General features: G+C 34.4%; 1 long non-coding RNA gene and 1 pseudogene across 1 annotated transcript; both read left to right on the top strand.

Annotated features, from left to right (window-relative positions):
* Nucleotides 1-1,121: 1,121 nt before the first annotated feature.
* On the top strand, nucleotides 1,122-8,354 carry LOC127863569 (EF-hand domain-containing protein 1-like; annotated as a pseudogene).
* A 272-nt stretch (nucleotides 8,355-8,626) lies between these two features.
* On the top strand, nucleotides 8,627-11,975 carry LOC127863567 (uncharacterized). Its single transcript, XR_008041094.1, has 3 exons — nucleotides 8,627-8,904; nucleotides 9,227-9,334; nucleotides 11,376-11,975. It is a non-coding gene; the product is annotated as an uncharacterized LOC127863567 (long non-coding RNA).
* Nucleotides 11,976-18,449: the final 6,474 nt, after the last annotated feature.

Genomic DNA, 18,449 nt, shown 5'->3' with positions numbered 1-18,449 from the left:
TGACTTCGCAAGTTAGTAAGTAACAAAAATTAGCTTAAGTGACGGACGTTACCATTGTTAGTGACGGACGTTACCGTTGGAAAAAGGTTTGACAGACACTCCACTAACTTCGTTTTCTTCCATCTTAAAGCGTGTACCCAGCAATCGATGACGTATTTGGCAAACGGTGTTGGTATAAAACATTAAACAGCATAATAATAGCACAGGCACTGCTAGTATGGTTACATTACACTAAATCATTGTGTATCCCTCCGTGGTCCATTCGAAAGTAGTGCCTATTTCTAAAGAGTTCCTTTTCTCTTCTTGAATATAAGCCATTTAACAATGTGAGACATGTCTTTTGTGGTTATTTGTAATATCCTGTATGTGTCTGGAGTACTTTGATGCCTTGGATTGGAAGCTAACTTAAAAGATGAACTTTTGAGGGTGTGTTTTCTATTGTATGGGGCTTTTGTCGAAATAAGGATTCCGAAACACGTTTTTCTACGGGGGTTCATTACGACAGCGATTTACTTTCTTAGAAGTTGCGAGACAGTATGTTTTTGATTGCAATTATTGTAAGAGAACAATTCCATCTCGGAAAAATTGATACGTCGAAAAGGCAAGAAAAATGCTGTGAAAGTTGTCAGTTTTATAATGGGACCCTATGGGATTCGGAATTAGTGTAATATAACCTTATGTTCACGGTAGAGCGAAAGTAGCGGAGGTTACGTTATTGACCGACAGCGGACGTCAAGAAAATTGTTCAATTTTAAAATGAAAAGACGTTTCTTTCCCAAATTAGTATTATAAATCAACAGTAAAGAATTGTTTAAGAGCAATGTGAATTTGAACGAATCACTTTATCATTGTTTTACCCTAAAAAAACTTGACGAAATTTTCTTTTATTTTGACCGACTGCATAACAGCCGCAACCAACAATTTGATCTCCAGTTTTTTAACTTAATAGTGCTTAATTCTGAAACCATATTTTTTGGTAATGCTTGTTTGATCAAAATCGGTGAATCTGCATATTTGTTCACATGATTGGAACATGTATGTTTTCAGAAAACAAAATCATGTAGTGAAGCATAAATACAAATTATATAATACAAAATTACTGTTGCAGGTCTTGTGCTAAAATGTCTTCAAACAGACCGTTCATGAGTCGAACGACGAGTATTTCAGAGTCCGTCCTGAGGATATTTTCTACTACCTTGAACAAGGTGCCTGAACCACGTGACTTTTTCGGCTATGTGTGGGACAATCGGATGTAAACAAAACGTCGCTTCAGGTAACGTTTTTGATAATTTCTTCATTATTTCAAAACCATTTTCAAAAAAACAAAGACGAGTGCCCGGTCATTGCCAAAAGACACAACTTTGGTAGTTTTGCGCTAAATTAATTAAGTAATTTTTCCAAAAAGTGCAACCGCGTGCTTGAAAACACACGAAGTAAAATGCTATGTGTGGTATATTTTTTATTCGATCAACAAAAACGTTGATTACAATGTTGTAAAGGGGTTTAAAAATAGGGCAGACATTGTAATTCTTCATAGAGAAGCTACATACATTGTATGTTTGCGCAAAAACATCTGATTCGGAGTGTGTGTATGAAAATGTAATGATGCTATGTGTTACAGATCTTTCGACTAATCCTTTTCAAGTCTGAAAAACAATAGAAGTAAAGCACAATTTAAAGCATGTGCCTCAAGGTATGGTATTTACTAATATAATTTAGCGTCGCACTGCGAAAATTTGGTTTAATGCATAAAGTTTCGTCCAAGATTAGCCTCTGCAGTCCTGTAGGGCTAATCAGGGATAACAGTTTCCGTGTTTATGGTATTATCGTTGAAACTCTCTTGAGTCCTTTGCCTAGATAGAAACAGTATTTGGTGTAGGTTTTGGGAACTCTTGTGTCTTTATTCTTATCAATGAAAGACTTCATATCCAAGCTTGCTCGAAATAATTTATCTATTGCAATACTTTTCAGACAAGCTAAACCACTGCTAAAAAAGGACTACAGTGTTATAACCAACATTATGCATGTGTATGCCGGTATACACATAAAAGCTTTAAAGCTACCAGTGTTTTACCATTTGAGCCAAGGTCCTGGAAAACCGGGTAAAGTTTCATCCCAGATTAGCCTGTGCAGTACACACAGGTTAATCAGGGACAACACTTTCCACTTTAAGATTTTATGTTCTTTTTTTCAGGGAGACCTCTTCTTATCAAAATCCAGTCCAGACAGAAAGTGTTGTCCCTGATTTGGCTGTGCAAACTGCACAGGGTAATCTGAGACCACACTTTATGCACATGTATTTTGCCCAGGTTTACCCGCATGGGGCTCATTTTTTTGGCCGTACTTTTCAGGCAAGCTTATCAAGCGACAGCGGCTGCCCAAGAATGACCAGGGTGACCACTGGCGCTGGAAGGACCTTAACAACGGGGTCAATGTCACCTTCTACGGAAAGGTGTTCCATATCGTAAGCATGGACAAATTCACTAGCGTAAGTAAATTAGTTTCTTTGTCTGTATGATAAGTTATCTTAAAGTAAGTGTAACTATATCTTAAATTTTATTTAGCGTTCTCCCTAAATTAACCAGCGTAAGTGTAACTAAGTCTTGTATGTTAACCAACCTTTCTCCCTGAAATCACCAGTGTAAGTTACTTAGTCTGCATGTTAATGAATCTTTCTCCCTGAAATCTTCAACTTAAGTCACTATGTCTGTATGTTAATTTATCTTTCTTCCAAATTTACCAGCGAAAATTATTAAGTCTTCATGTGTATTAGTCTTTTGGTTTGGCTGCACGCAATATTCATTAAAAAAGCCACTTTTATTATTGAAGTTAAAACGGGTTGAAATTATTTATCATTTTATCTTTGAATGTGTTTTTTCTCATTTAGTCTTTGAATTACAATTTCAGTTTTTATTGTTTTCGGTATCTTCAATCAAGATACAAACTACCTACAAATAGCATGTAACATTCACATTATTAGTTATTAATTCTTTACTTCATTTGATTAGTGGTTTTAGAAAAAGTATTGCAAGATATATTTTATATAAGTGTATTTTTTTCACATTGAATTATATATTGTTTTGCCTTTACTTATACGTATGATCATATTTTTTACTTCTACAAATTGACTTCTATATTTCACTGCATATCAATAAATGATTAATAGCTTAATTTGTATGACCTCATATAAATATATTTATATATATATATATATCATCTTTTATCATCAGAATTTCCTGGATAGCGAAGGTATAATCGTAAACCCGAGTGAAGGTCTGCCGACTGATCCCTACATAGAGAGTCGCAAGAATGCGGCGGCTCTGAGTACCTTCACCACGCCGTTATCCTTCGACAAACAGAAACAATTCCTCGAGCTCGACAGAAAAGTGCTCCGCTTTTTTGCGTTTGGGATGACCGAGAAAACATGTTCGGAGAGATGCGTCCGTTTGTTATACATGTATGAATATTAAGGAGGCATGAATTTAGGTATATTTGATATTTTATGCGTTGGAATGACCGAGATAACATGTTCGGAGAGATGGGTCTGTTTGTTATACATGTATATTTAAGAGGGACCAATTAAGGTGTTATCTAATATATCGCGGCTTTTTTGTGTGTGTGAATATTCTTTAAGTTTATACCATGCAGGTGTTATGGTGAGATCATTTTTCCGCAGTGTCACTGTGAACAGTGGACAAAAGTGGTCATGTTTAAAAAACATATAATTTGTATAAATTAATGTACCAGGGCTTTTTTGTACATATTTTATAAGTTGATACCATGGGGTGATATTTCATGGATTCAGGTGTTATGATTTGTCGCAGTGAAGAGGGGGGCAAATATGGCCATGTTCACTTAACAAAACTTTTTTGTTGCTAATAATATCACATTTGCGTTCACGTCTCCTCATTTTCCTTGTTTTGGGTTCTTTTCCAGTATTTCCTTGTGGAAGACACTCTGGAGGTACGAGAGGTGCACACGGCCAATGACGGTCGTGATCCGTTCCCCGTGTTGGTTGGTAGACACAAGGTTCCCAAGGACAGGTATGTACATATGGGGAAAACAATTAAGTCCCGTTCTGGGAAAAAGGGGCTTAAAGCATCTGTGGACTACACATGCTGATCTGGGATGACACTTTCAGCACTTGCATTATAAGCCCAGTTTTCTATAAGTCCTCACAGCGTTATCAGGGACGACACTTTTCCCATATACAGAATTTTCATTTAAAAGAGTCATACTGTAAAGATAAAAATATAATAAAAGCGGAAATCGTTGTACCAGATTAGCTTGTGGGGATTGCAAAGGCTTATCAGGAAATATGCTATGTTTTGTTTAAAGGAAGTATCTTTTTAACAAAAAAACTGTTTTAGCAAAATTGTCATCCCTGATATGTGTATGCGCATTTATTAAGCCCAGTTTTCCCAGAGCAAGATTCATATGTAATTTACTATATGCAGGTACAATGTAGACACCTCCTTCCCGGCGGTCGTGAAGTACTAAAGATTTCCGCGTGGGTGACACCGTCATGGTCTATGGTTGTCGCTTCCTCATCTACGACTGCGACAATTTCACGAAGAGTTTTTACTACCACACATTTGGGGTCACAGAGTTCCAGACTGTGGATGTGAAACAGAAGCTGAAAGATCTGCCCAAGATGGTAATTGACCTCCCCCAGCCCAGTGTTTTTTCTTTTAAATTCCCTATCTAAAACTGTATATAGTTTTTCCAAATTATTGACTTAAATTCTCAATTGAAGTTGTCAATAACAAATAATTAATTATTTATTTTCCCTAACCAGCTCTGTAAGTTGAACCTAAGTCCAAAACAAACCAACACCATTATCCCAATTATATTCAAAACATTGGGACTTTTTCCAAGCCAAAGGGCGCCAGCCCGATTTCAATAATGGAAAAAAATCAACACTTGAAGCTTTCAATAAAAATTTCTGATAAGACAATCAAATACTGCTTTATGGCCTTTATTTTGTCAGACAAAGAAATAAGCAACAGACAACAGAATAAGCACAATGTAAGAAAGATAACCAAGAGGGCAGAGAGATAATTGTCTGTTGGTTAATGAAACTCGTGACAAAATATGCATAACCTTTAAAACAAGATTGGCTTGAAGTTACACTTATATGATAATGATACTTGATTTACCTTATTATGTGGTTTCATTGACCACACTACTTGGATTTATTAATCTTATAAGGAGAATTGATTGATTACTTGCGATGAGATTTAAATGACATAATTCAATTGATCTTACCATGTATTTGATTCATCATACATCAAAATTTCAGTGACCGTACAACAAGATTGGTTTCATTTTATGATTTGATTAGCTGTATCACATGATTTGATTGTCTCTATGATGAGATATGATTTACATAATTAGATTTGATTGTTCTCACTTCACTTTCTGCCTAAACTGGACGTTTGCGAAGAAGAGACTTCCTTTAAACGAAAAATACTATACAAGCCCAAAGTTTGGTCCCTGTGGGGACTGCTTATCTGGAACGACTAATAACGCACATGCATTAATTCCAGTTTTCCAAGAACGAGAATCAATTTTAAAGGTGTTGTAGAAAGCTCAATATTGGAAAGTAAGTCTTGCACTATAAACGAAACACTAAGGTTGTTTTTTTAAAGGATTCCGTCTGACCTGTGGACAAGGGTCGCAGGTTCATCATTTCATATCGACTAGCTGACGACATGATGACAATCTACGAGCCCCCCGTCAGGAATTCCGGAATCATTGGTGGGAAATTCCTGGAACGTACCCGTGTTGCGAAACCCAACTGCCCACCTGACCAGCCCATTTTCTACGGGCCCTAGGTTTTCTACATTGGGGCGGTGATTGAAGTTTTCCGCCATCGGTTTGTGATTACCAATGCTGACGAATACGTCTTCAAGTTCATGGAAGAGCACAAGGACCAGTTCCCAAGTAAGTTTTTGTTTAGTTTAAGCCTTTTTATTTTAGCTTGATTCCATCGAACCCCTAGGGCTTATTTAAGGGCTCTTGAGTCTGTTTCTTGAGTAGAACCAGTATGAGGTGTCTTTGAGGGAGATCTAAAGAATGCTACCACTGTGGAGATCAAACCTGTGACCTCCCAGTTGCTGGGCGGACACCATGGGCGGTATTCTGAAACTTTCTTAGACAAAATATTTACTAAGAATTCACGTTTTTTTTAAGTTTTTTGCTATAACTGTAATATTTTCTTAGTTTTTGTCTAAGAAACGTTCTAATATCTTAGAATTTTCTAAGAGTTGCCGAATTTTACTAAGAAAGTTAGAAACCTCTACACCTGTATAAAACTTATAGAATTTTCTTAGAGAAATTTTTTATCGGCCATTTTGTGTTGATTTATAAAATCAAGGCTCAAATTTCACGTCAAACCATCACAGGTAAGTTAAATTTAACATCGTTAAACAATGTTTACATTGTAAATGACGTTAAAGCAACTAATATGTAAATATTTAACGTAACATAAATATCCATCTCTCGTTTACAAGTTTACACACGCATTTAAAATGTGTGAACAAATTCACCACAATATATGTTTACAGTTAATATCATCCTACAATTTATTACTTTGTCGAAACCTTCACTTTCCTGTTACGAAACTGTATAGTGACGAAACCTCCTTAGAGACATTTCCGTCACAACAAATATGGCGGACTTGTCCGTTTGTTTACATCTTGGAAAATTTTAAATGAACGTTTCCAATGTAAATAGAAACAGAACGATTCAAAAGCACATCATCTCTTGTGCTTTCAAGTTAAATGCTCATAATTTTATCAAACTGTATGGATTTATAAATTGGTAACAATTCTTAAATTGGAGAAAGTGTAAGTTTTCACATGTCAATTTACTACCATTTTCACTTTTAAAGTTTTATACTGAATTTCTTAAAAAATGTGATGTTATTGTTGTGGTTTCCATTTTTAGTTATTGTCATCCTAGCGTTGTTTATATTGTTTGTTTAACTGTTCATATTAAATTTGTAATTGGATGGCTATGCCATTATACTCATTACCTATGAAATGAACATGTGTTTAAGATGTGAACATCTAATAGACATATAAGCACTCATACTTGACCCGACAAATGAAACCCCACCTAATGAGGAAATTAGCAACCGTTGCATCCCACTATCATGTGTTTATGATTATTTTTTCCCCAAATGTAAACGCTGATGTAAATTAAAATTTATTATTACTCTATTGTGTCACGTTCTAAGAAAACTGATATAATGCATTTGCCTAAAGAGTCGTCCCAGATTAGCCTGTGCAATTCGCACAGGCTAATCCGGGACGACAGTTTCCGCCTAAACTGGATTTTCGCTAAGAAGAGACATCATTTAATGAAAAATTCCATAAAGCGGAAATTGTCGTCCCTGATAAGCCTGTGCGGACTGCACAGGCTAATCTGGGATGACAATTTACTCACAAGCATTATGCCCAGTTTTCTCAGAACACTACACATTATTTCTAATATTATTATTTGTGTATTTGTTTTACAAGTAAGATGATATGGATATAAACCTTTTTTATTTATTGACTTGTAGATATGAATTAAAGGCTCGACACGTATGAAAACCTCACAAACATAGAGGTTGTTCAACGATATCGTCTAGATAAGAATGGGATTGATCGGCTGAACGAGGAATACGTTGATCGCCTATCGCCAAGAACACTTGGCCAAAGAAATGTCTCTGCTTTAGAGACAATACTTGTCACCCTACGCTATTTTGCGTCAGGTGACTTTCACATTAATGACGGAGACATACATAAATTGTCACAGCCATCCGTGTCAAGAGCTGTGTCACAATTCACAGAGATGCTGGCTAACAGGGAAACAATGTCAAGACACATTTCATTCCCAATCAACATGCATGATGTAACGAGGGTGAAGGCGGACTTCCAAGGCATAGCAAACTTTCCCAATGTTGTTGGCGTGGTTGATGGCAGGCAAGTCCAAATTCAAGCTCCGCATGTCAATGAGGAAGCTTATGTAAATAGAATGGGATATCATTCCATCAATACCCAGGTAAAAAATAGCAATTCATGAATTGTATACATTTATTTTTACATATAGAAGTCTAACTGCCTACATTCATACATAGTTCTCCAATTTTCAATATGCACTCATGTGTCTATATACAGGATTTAATTGAAAATCTTTGAATCCAGTGTTTAACTTATTTAATAAAATGATGCATTTGACAGTGACATAATCAAACTTTTATTATGTTATATAGTCTTTAACTGCACTGTGCTATATGTGAATTACTCTCAAAACTCTAAGATTGTACAAAGCTGTTTTATTGTTAACTGATTTCCAGACTTTAGTGGAGACTATATAACTTTATGGTATTTGGACGAGATGTAACTCTGTAGTTCATGTTACAGTCTCTGTTATTTGAACTCAGGGGTTACCTCCCTTTCATTTCACTCTAAGTGTATGATGATTCTTTGTTATATAATTTTCTATTTTCTTATAACTGGATAATTCCAATTGGCAGCATTTTATTATTATGATTATGTTTTAATTGTATGTTGTGATTGTATATATGCTGATGAGACTGTAATAAACTAATAATAATAATACGTAGAATCACTGGCAAAAAATGGATGTTCAAGACACACAAACAACCACAACTGTTTAATTTTAGGTGATATTCAATGGTCAAGACAGACTAAGCGACTTAGTTGCGCGGTGGCCAGGGTCAACGCATGACAGCCGGATTTTGAGGGAGAGTGGGGTATTTCAATTGTTTGAGCGTGGGCATGTGGCTGGTGAGAACAAGTACCTGCTTGGGGACAGTGGCTATCCCTGCAAGCAGTGGTTGCTCACTCCCTATTTAAACCCAGCCAATGCCCTACAGGTGAACTACAACAGGTACAAAACAAGGTGTTTTTAATTAAACAGTAAGATGATTCATATTCATTGTTCACAATATTTATTAGAAACACGAAAACATATTTCAAATATATTGTGAAATAAAACAATAACAGGTTATGGTGGGTGATTTTGTATGTATGTTTAAAACTTAATCCATTGCAATAAATAAGATTTTTATGTAATGAGGTGTTATAATTCAAGCAATAATAAATTAAGTATTTATATAGTGCATTAATATCACACAATGATTGTAATTTAAAAAGTATAATCAGAAAAATAATTTTGCTGGATTTTATTAAATGTATGTTTGATATCACAGAGCTCACAAAATAACAAGATCAAAAGTCGAAAGAGGAATAGGCCAACTGAAAAGAAGATGGGGAGTGCTGCATGGCGAAATTCGTTTGAAACCTGAAAAGGCGTGCCAGTAAGTAATTAGTTTATTGCAAAAAAAACCACAACAACATTGAAAAATGTAAACAAATGATATAGTTAAAAGTAAACAAATGATAAAGTTAAAACAAACATTATTTAGTTATGTATACCTAAATCATCATTACCAATACCATAAATATAGCATGGTTCACTATGCAGTGTTATCTATGAGGTGTGATCCTTTGGTTATTACAAATTAACAATGATAAACATGATGATTTAACATAAAAATTGAAATAAAATGACAACATAGTCATAATACACTGTTATATGTAGTGTTAATTAATGTCATTTTTAGCTCATCTATTTTTTGAAAAAAAATTATGAGCTATTGTCATCACCTTGGCGTCGGCGTCTGCGTCGGCGTCTGCGTCGGCGTCCGGTTAAGTTTTGCGTTTAGGTCCACTTTTCTCAGAAAGTATCAATGCTATTGCATTCAAACTTAGTACACTTACTTACTATCATGAGGGGACTGGACAGGCAAAGTTAGATAACTCTGGCGTGCATTTTGACTGAATTATGTGCCCTTTTTATACTTAGAAAATTGACAATTTTGGTTAAGTTTTGCGTTTAGGTCCACTTTTTTCAGAAAGTATCAATGCTATTGCATTCAAACTTGGTACACTTACTTACTATCATGAGGGGACTGGGCAGGCAAAGTTAGATAACTCTGGCATGCATTTTGACAGAATTATGTGCCCTTTTTATACTTAGAAAATTGAAAATTTTGGTTAAGTTTTGTGTTTAGGTCCATTTTATTCCTTAAGTATCAAAGCTATTGCTTTTATACTTGAAACACTTACTAACTATCATAATGGGACTGTGCAGGCAAAGTAATGTAACTCTGACTGGCATTTTGACAGAATTATGTGCCCTTTTTATACTTAGAAAATTGAAAATTTGGTTATGTTTTGTGTTTAGGTCCACTTTATTCCTACAGTATCAAAGCTATTGCTTTCATACTTGCAACCATTATTAACTATCGTAAGGGGACTGTGCAGGCAAAGTTATGTAACTCTGACTGGCATTTGGACGGAATTATGGGCCCTTTATACTTAGAAAATTGAAAGTTTGGTTAAGTTTTGTGTTTTGGTCCACTTTACCCCTAAAGTATTATAGATATTGCTTTCATACTTGGAACACTCGCAAACTATCATAAGGGTACAGTAAAAGGACAAGTTGCATAACTCTGGATGTCATTTTTACGGAATTATGGCCCTTTTTTGACTTAGTAACTTTGAATATATGGTTAAATTTTGTGTTTCGATCCACTTTACTTCTTAAGTATCAAGGCTATTGCTTTCAAACTTCAAATACTTTCATGCTATCATGAGGTTACTGTACCTGGCAAGTTGAATTTTACCTTGACCTTCGAATGACCTTGACTCTCAAGGTCAAATTATTAAATTTTGCTAAAATTGCCATAACTTCTTTGTTTATGATTAGATTTGATTGATACTTTGACAAAACTACTCTTACCTGACATACCATAATAGACTCCACCCAAACCATCGCCCGTGCCCCCCCCCCTCCCCCCCCATTTTTTTTTTACGGTTTAAAAACTAAACTATTTATTTTGATTATTTTATGTTTGAAATACCGTCCAACCATCGCACCCAAGAAACACCCCCCCACCCCCCCTCCCCCCACCCGAATCCCCCCCCCCTAATTTTTTTTTTTTTTTTAAGATCATCTCACAAATTACCACCACACCCTCACACTATACCCCCCCCCACCTCACCCCCCCCCAATTTATGTTTTTTGAAACGGTTACAAAACACAAATATTTATTTTTATAATTTTATGTTTGAAATACCGTCCAACCATCGCACCCAAGAATCCCCCACCCCCTGATTTTTTGTCCTTTTTTTCGCATTTTTTGAAGATAATGTAATAAATGTCCACACCCCCACACAATGCACCCCTCTTCTATCCACCCCTCCCTCCTTTGTGATTGAAAATGAGAGTCCCTTCACCTTTAAAAAGAAAATAGATGAGCGGTCTGCACCCGCAAGGCGGTGCTCTTGTTACAGAGTTATCATGGCATGTGGAGTGTTGCATAACATATGCAAAGACATGAACATTCCAATGATTGGGGATGATATACCAGACAACATGCAGCAGGAAGTACCTTACCATGGCATACAGAATGGGCTTCGATATAGGGATTTTGTATCGCAAACATATTTTAACTAAGGCATGGACATAGACAAAACTAGTCTTAAAAATGTGTGTTCATTTACATTTGCTAAAGACAAAACAAGTCTATAAAATGTGTGTTCATTTACATCTGATAAAGACAAAACAAGTCTTAAAAATGGGTGTCCATTTACATCTGATAAAGACAAAACAAGTCTTAAAAATGTGTGTACATTTACACCTGATAAAGACAAAACAAGTCTTTAAAATGTGTGTTAATTTAAAGTGCTGTGTCTCCGAACACAAGTGACACACGGATTTTTAAACTTTAAATGGGAGGAGAAGCTGATATTAGCCGAACCTAGCGACAATGAGTCGGGTGGCGTCCGATGATACCCCTGCCACAGAGCAGCTAATACAAGTTATATCTCGGGGGACTAGGTGCCTGAGCTACTTTCAGCGATACAGGGATATTGAAGCACTAACATATTTTAACTAAGGTATGGGAAAACAAATTAAATTAATGACTTAACAATTTCAATATGGACATAAGAGTGAATATCAATATACACATTAGAGTGAACAACCCATGTACATTGTTTACAAACATCTAAATGTATAAGATTTCTTTGATGTTAATTATCATTGCAGTTAACAGTAAAAAATAGCATAAACTTGTTACCAATTTTTGGTAATACAATATAACTATCGAACTGTAAAAGTATGTATCTTTCAACAAAAAAGAACAATAACTATGAATGTATAAATGAAGACCATTTTATCGTACTTCTAAATTATTAAACTGAATTAAACTTGTCAGTAATACTGACACAACTGTACAAAATATACAAATGAAAGTCCATACATTTGTTTAAAAATGTGATTTTTAGAAGAGTCTATATACAGAGCTCCAGATAAGGTTTTGTGAAATTCTTAAATTACTACCAGATTTTCAAAAATAATTCTTAACTCTGAAATTTTATTCTTAACGTTACTACTAAGTTTTGGAAAATAATTCTTATTTTTTCTAAATGATCTAAAAATAAATAAAAATGGTTATTTTCATGCAAAATAAATTAAAATAAACATACTAGAGTTGCGACACCTTAAGGGTTTCGCGTGATGGAATGAGTGGAGAGATGAAATCAAATTGAAAATCGATTATTTCTAAAAAAAAATGGTACAAAAAAATATGTGGGTAGGAAAAAAAACAAATTTGGGTACGAAAACAAATTTGAGTACGATAAAAAGGGTACAAACAAAATAAGGGAACCAAAAAACTATTTTGGTACGAAAAAAATGGGTACAAATAAAAAATAAGGTACGAAAAAATTTGTGTACGAAAAAAAAATGAGTACGAACAAATGGGTACGAAGAAATTTGGGTACAAGCAAATTTGTGTACGAAAAAATTGGGTACAAAAAAATGTGGGTACGAAAAAAAAATTGGTTATGAAAAAAAATTAGGGTACGAAAAACTATTTGGGTACGAAAAAAAAGGTTCAAATAAAAATTTGGGTACAAAAAAAATTGGGAACAAAACGAATTTGGGTACGAAAAAAATTTGAGTACGAACAAATGGGTTTAAAGAAATTTGGGTTCGAACAAATTTGTGTAAAAAAAAATTGGGTACGAAAAAAAATTTGGTTATGAAAACCTATAGGGAACGAAAAAATTAGGGTACAAAAAACTATTTGGGTACGAAAAAAGAAGGGTACATATATAAATTTGGGTACAAAAAAAATTGGGTACGAAACAAATTTGTGCACCGACGGACAGACGAAGCGGCGACTATATGCTCCCCCTAAAAAATTTGGGGGGGAGCATAATAAACAAGTTATGGCAATTTAAAGGTGGTACGCAAACTTAATAATAGATTTATCAATTATATGCTTATTCTAAGTGAAAAAAAAGGCCATAATTGTTACAAAATGCTTGATACAGTTATCTGCTCTTGTTTATACATTGGGGTCATGTTGGTTAATAAGCAAAATACATGGTGTATGAACGCAATATGTCAAGTGACATAAAAAATATTTGAGGTCAAATGCAAACTTTAACATAGATTTATCAATAATATGCATATTATTCTAAGTGAAAAAGGGCCTAATTCTGTTAAAATGCTTGATACAGTAAATGAGTTGTCTGCTCTTGTTTATAGATTGGGGTTATGTCGGTAATGAAGTATGCAAAATATAAAAGCAATATGTCAATGGACATAGGAAATATATTTGAGGTGGTACGCAAACATTCCAATGCGCACGCCGACGCCGGGTTGAGTAGGATAGCTCGACTATATATATTTCATATATTACAGTCAAGCTAAAATGTAAATATACCATAAACAACAGGCTAACCTCAATCACAACTTTAATGCAATGCTTATAACAATAGAGATACAATGATATGCCAGGGATTGAAACTAACTGTTTACTATTGTGGGCAACCATCTTTAGTATTTTGGTTGCCCAGATAAAGAATAACGAGCCCAGAAATATGAACATGTGAATATTATACATTCTTTTAATAAAATAATAGATAATTAAATACATTTGCTGACAACACATGTTCAATGCATGATGTTTTATTATGAGCCTGAATTGAATCATGTCCTATTCCTAAATAATGAATGTTATTTAACTAGTATTGATCCATGGTGATCAATTGTTTTTCAATTTTTATTGCAGTGAATTGTTTTAAGCTTTAAAAAAAAGAAGTTTACCAACTTTTGAAATTGAGTTGCCCAGGCCAAAATCTACTTGCCCCGGGTTCACGGTAAACCACTTATTTCCATCCCTGTATGCTCTTCATTTTCTGTTCTTCCATCCCATTCTCAAAATTAAATTTAAAGCCGATATTTTTTAATAACATTAGTATGAATTACTAACCATTATCACCCAAAAAACAATTTTACAAAGCTGTAATCCCGTCGTAGAGATTTAGTTTACTATTATCAGTGTTCTCTTTAAATACCGGCTGCTAGCGATCTTGCCGGTTACATTAACTCTTGATGCCGGCTACTTTTCCCAAATATATCAAGTAAATGTCACAAATGCTTTGGTTTTACTGCATAGTTGCCGGCCATATAACTGGCTACTCAAATTTTTCTGGAAAACACTGAACTATGCATGACAAACACACAAAAATTAAATACATCTTAGATTCATTGTAAAAAATAAATTGACACTTCCAGCTTGTCGTCACTAAAATCCAAAGATTCAAATAATTTTCCACGAGATACGTCAACAATTGCGTAATCAAATGAATGAAAAATAAAAGTAAAGAAAGCCGGATTTTACATAAATTTCAGGTTGAAACACAACAAGGTAAAGGTAGTCGGTGAGATATAATAATAATACAGTTAGTAAGGCTCGTACCCTGGGTACGGTAAATATACTAAAACATACCCGGGAATTTTAACACTAAATCGGTTGTTGTCGGCTATTTTGTAAAAATTAATTATGTTTACATTTATGTCAATTTTCTGTTAAATGGCATTTATACAATGTATTATCAAAACTCATTTTTACAATCATTAATGTGATTCAATTTAAAATCTTAAATTGTTTAAAGTCGCGTCATTGTATGACGTTGTCAAGTATATTTTCCGCGATGTCGCAAGTTCACTTTTTACCGTCATAGATTTTTTTAAAGAAACATTTTTTGGTTTGCGAGGTCCGTTAAATGGGGAACACCATATTTGGTATTTATATTATGTTTTAACAAATAATTCATGCTGTGTAATAAATATTGTATAAGATATTTCGATATTTATTGAAAATGTTTCAAATTGTTATTTATGAAACCTTTTATTCTAATGAGTGTATGCTATCATATTATACTTCGAATAGCAGATCTGTTGTACTATAATCGTATTATTCATTCTTTATTGTTAATTTCATTTATTGTAGAGAATCGTCAATGTTACATCTAGTCGCCAATCCTTGTCGTTAGTGTTAGTTTTCAATGCTTGTTATCATTGCCGTCAATGTTAGTCGTCAATCCTTATCGTAATTATACATGAAGGAAATAAAAGCAGAAACAGAGACGTATTCTTGATTACTTGATTATTCCTACGGCGTCCTCTCAACACTCATACTAAAAAGCATGTTGATGCAGATTTTTTTTAAAGAGAAGTTTCTTTAAGGTAAACAATATTGTTTTACTTTAATCGCTAGCATGTTAAACGACATCGGATTTTTGGCAGATATACAATTCGGATACAATCTAATATTTGCGGGTATGTTTAAGTTTCTTTACCGTACCCGGGCTACATGTAAGTAAAGTTAAGAGTACCCGGGGTACATGTACCGGTAAGTAGTACCCGAGCCGAGAATGTCAATTGAAGGTGTTAGAGATGCATTGAACCATAAGATTAAAAAGGGTAATTAACCACGGGCTTATTAAAATTAAAACGATGACATTACATTGTGCCAGCTGTTTATTGTTGTATACTGTAAGCTTGAAATATTTTAAATAATGTAAACAACTTACCTTGTATAAAGTTGGCACATTGTTGTCAGGTGTAGAAACTATTATACTTATTTCTGTTAAGTTGCACTGGCTGAACCAAACGAATTATGTAGTCGTTTCTAAATAATCACGAAACAATCTACTAATGCATATATGCTTGCCAGTTGCTGAGTTTGTGCATTTCCATTCATTATACTATCGGCCTTGGCAAACAGCGTAGACTCAGATTAGACGCCGCATGATGTCTGCTATTTGGTACGCAGAAGATTTGCATATCCACGGGTGTTTTATGTCAAATGTTATGGTTTTCAATAGATCGTATACTTATCTACAAAACAGCGAATTAGCGTTCACTTGACATCATTTTTAATTATGTTATTTTGTTAATACTTTCTCACGTTCTTTTCGCCTTTGGTCGACGCCGTCTGCTATTTCAAACGATGAAGATTTCCATATCCACTGGCGTTTTTTTATGTCAAATGTTGGTGTTTTCCAATGGATCGTATACTTATCTACAAAACAGATAAGTAGCGTTCACTTTACATCGTTTGTGATGATGTTATTTTGTAAATACTTTTAAAGCGTTCTTTCTGTCGAAGTCGGCCATTTTGACGTGTGTGAACAAATACCGACATTCCCGCAATTACCAAAATCCCCAGGAATCCCCGAGATCCCACGAAATCCCCATTAATATTGATTATTTATCGACAAACTGCGTATTTTAATATAGATTGTTGCTTAATACACTGAAATCACTAATGAAACATTGTTTTTATCAAAGTTTGATTTCGGGGATTTCGGTAGGGTTTCGGTATATCCACATACCGCATTTTGTAATTCCGGTTATGTAAAACTTGCGAAACTTTTTCGTGATTTAATCAAAAACTAGATTTTTCACAGGTAAAACGCCTACGCCAACAGGTAGATCGCATTCTTGTCCATATACATGTCAAATTTCAGCAAAAGTAACCGACCAGTTTTCAAGACTCCCAAATCGCGACTATATGCACCAACTTAATGAAACTTAGCCCCCTTTATCATTCGTTCGAATGAACGTCATCAATGATGACGTCCAATACATCACTCATTCCATACTAGAGTTGCGACACCTTAAGGGTTTCGCGGGATGGAATGAGTGGGGAGATGAAATAAAATTGAAAACCCATTTCTTTTTGTGCATTTAATGATGGTAACCAAAGTTCTCGCAAAAAAATTAATAAACATATCACATGATAGTAACCATAATACTCGCAGACGTGTTTATTTTTTCGAGGCCGTTCGATTAGCTACCTAAAAAAGTAGAACTTCAATTCCCATGACTATAATATTAAAAACATAAAAAGAGCAAACAACTGCAGTGTGTCGGACATCCCCATCTTAAACACTATCGACAAGCATTAAGCCTTTTTCTTTGTCTACAAAATTATGTGTATTTTATTGAAACATCATTATAGCTTTGCGTTCAAGATAGTGTTGAATTAATTTTGGAATGCAATCAGCGCTTTGATTTTATATTACGAAATGTACTACGCAGTACATTGTGTGACGTCATTTCGGTGACGAAACACAATGGTTTTATTTACACTCTCTGGAATTTGAGGACATGTCGTTGTGTTTTTTTATCTGTAAACTATTTGTTTAAAGCATCGAACGAATGCAAAACGTATTTCGGATTGTGTGTTTATCATGCATAAATGTAAACATAGATAGAAATACAATACAATTGTGTGGTTTGAACTAAGTTTCGATAAAGACATGGATAAATAAAGGTGAAAGTGCATATCGTTTCAAATTGTTTGTTATAAACTTTGGATTAAAGTAGTCAACTTATTGTTACAAACATTGGATTAACGATGTCATTTAGGTAAGCGTGACTTTTATACTAAATTAAGTTTTTTTATAACTCTTGTTAAAGCTGAAATTGAGTCATCAAATTTCGCTACAAAACGGTGTCAGTTGCAATAGATATTTTAATGTGCTATGTGAAATTATAATTATGTTTGATTATTTTGTTTATTTGTTACGCACTTTATGCTGCTAATGATGTGTTGCTCACGGCAAGCCTCGCCGTGTAAACCTTCTTCAACTCGTCGGACAAATTAAAGTACACGTGATACTTACATGTATTTTATTTTTTCTGTGTATTTGATGATGGTAACCAAAGATATCACAGAGATTTTAATATACATGAAACTATTTCAATTAATGCTATTTTGAGAAGTCCGTCACCACTCTATCGTTTGTTATTGTTTATATCATACTATTTTGCTCCACTATATGAACATTTCTCAAAACCGGCTTTCCGTACTTTTATTTTGCATGCAACTGATTGCGCAATTTATGACGTATGTTGTGTGACGTAATTTATTTGTCAAAACAAACAATTTTGAGTTAAATTCTCTGGATGTTTTTAACAGTTATTTATTTGTTTAAAGCATCGAATGAATGCAAAAACGTATTTCGGATTGTGTGTTTATCATACATAACTGTAATTGT

The sequence above is a fragment of the Dreissena polymorpha genome, unplaced genomic scaffold (genome assembly GCF_020536995.1).
Source record: "Dreissena polymorpha isolate Duluth1 unplaced genomic scaffold, UMN_Dpol_1.0 chrUn016, whole genome shotgun sequence".
NCBI lineage: Eukaryota > Metazoa > Mollusca > Bivalvia > Myida > Dreissenidae > Dreissena > Dreissena polymorpha.
This window is presented reverse-complemented; position numbering and strand designations above follow the sequence as displayed.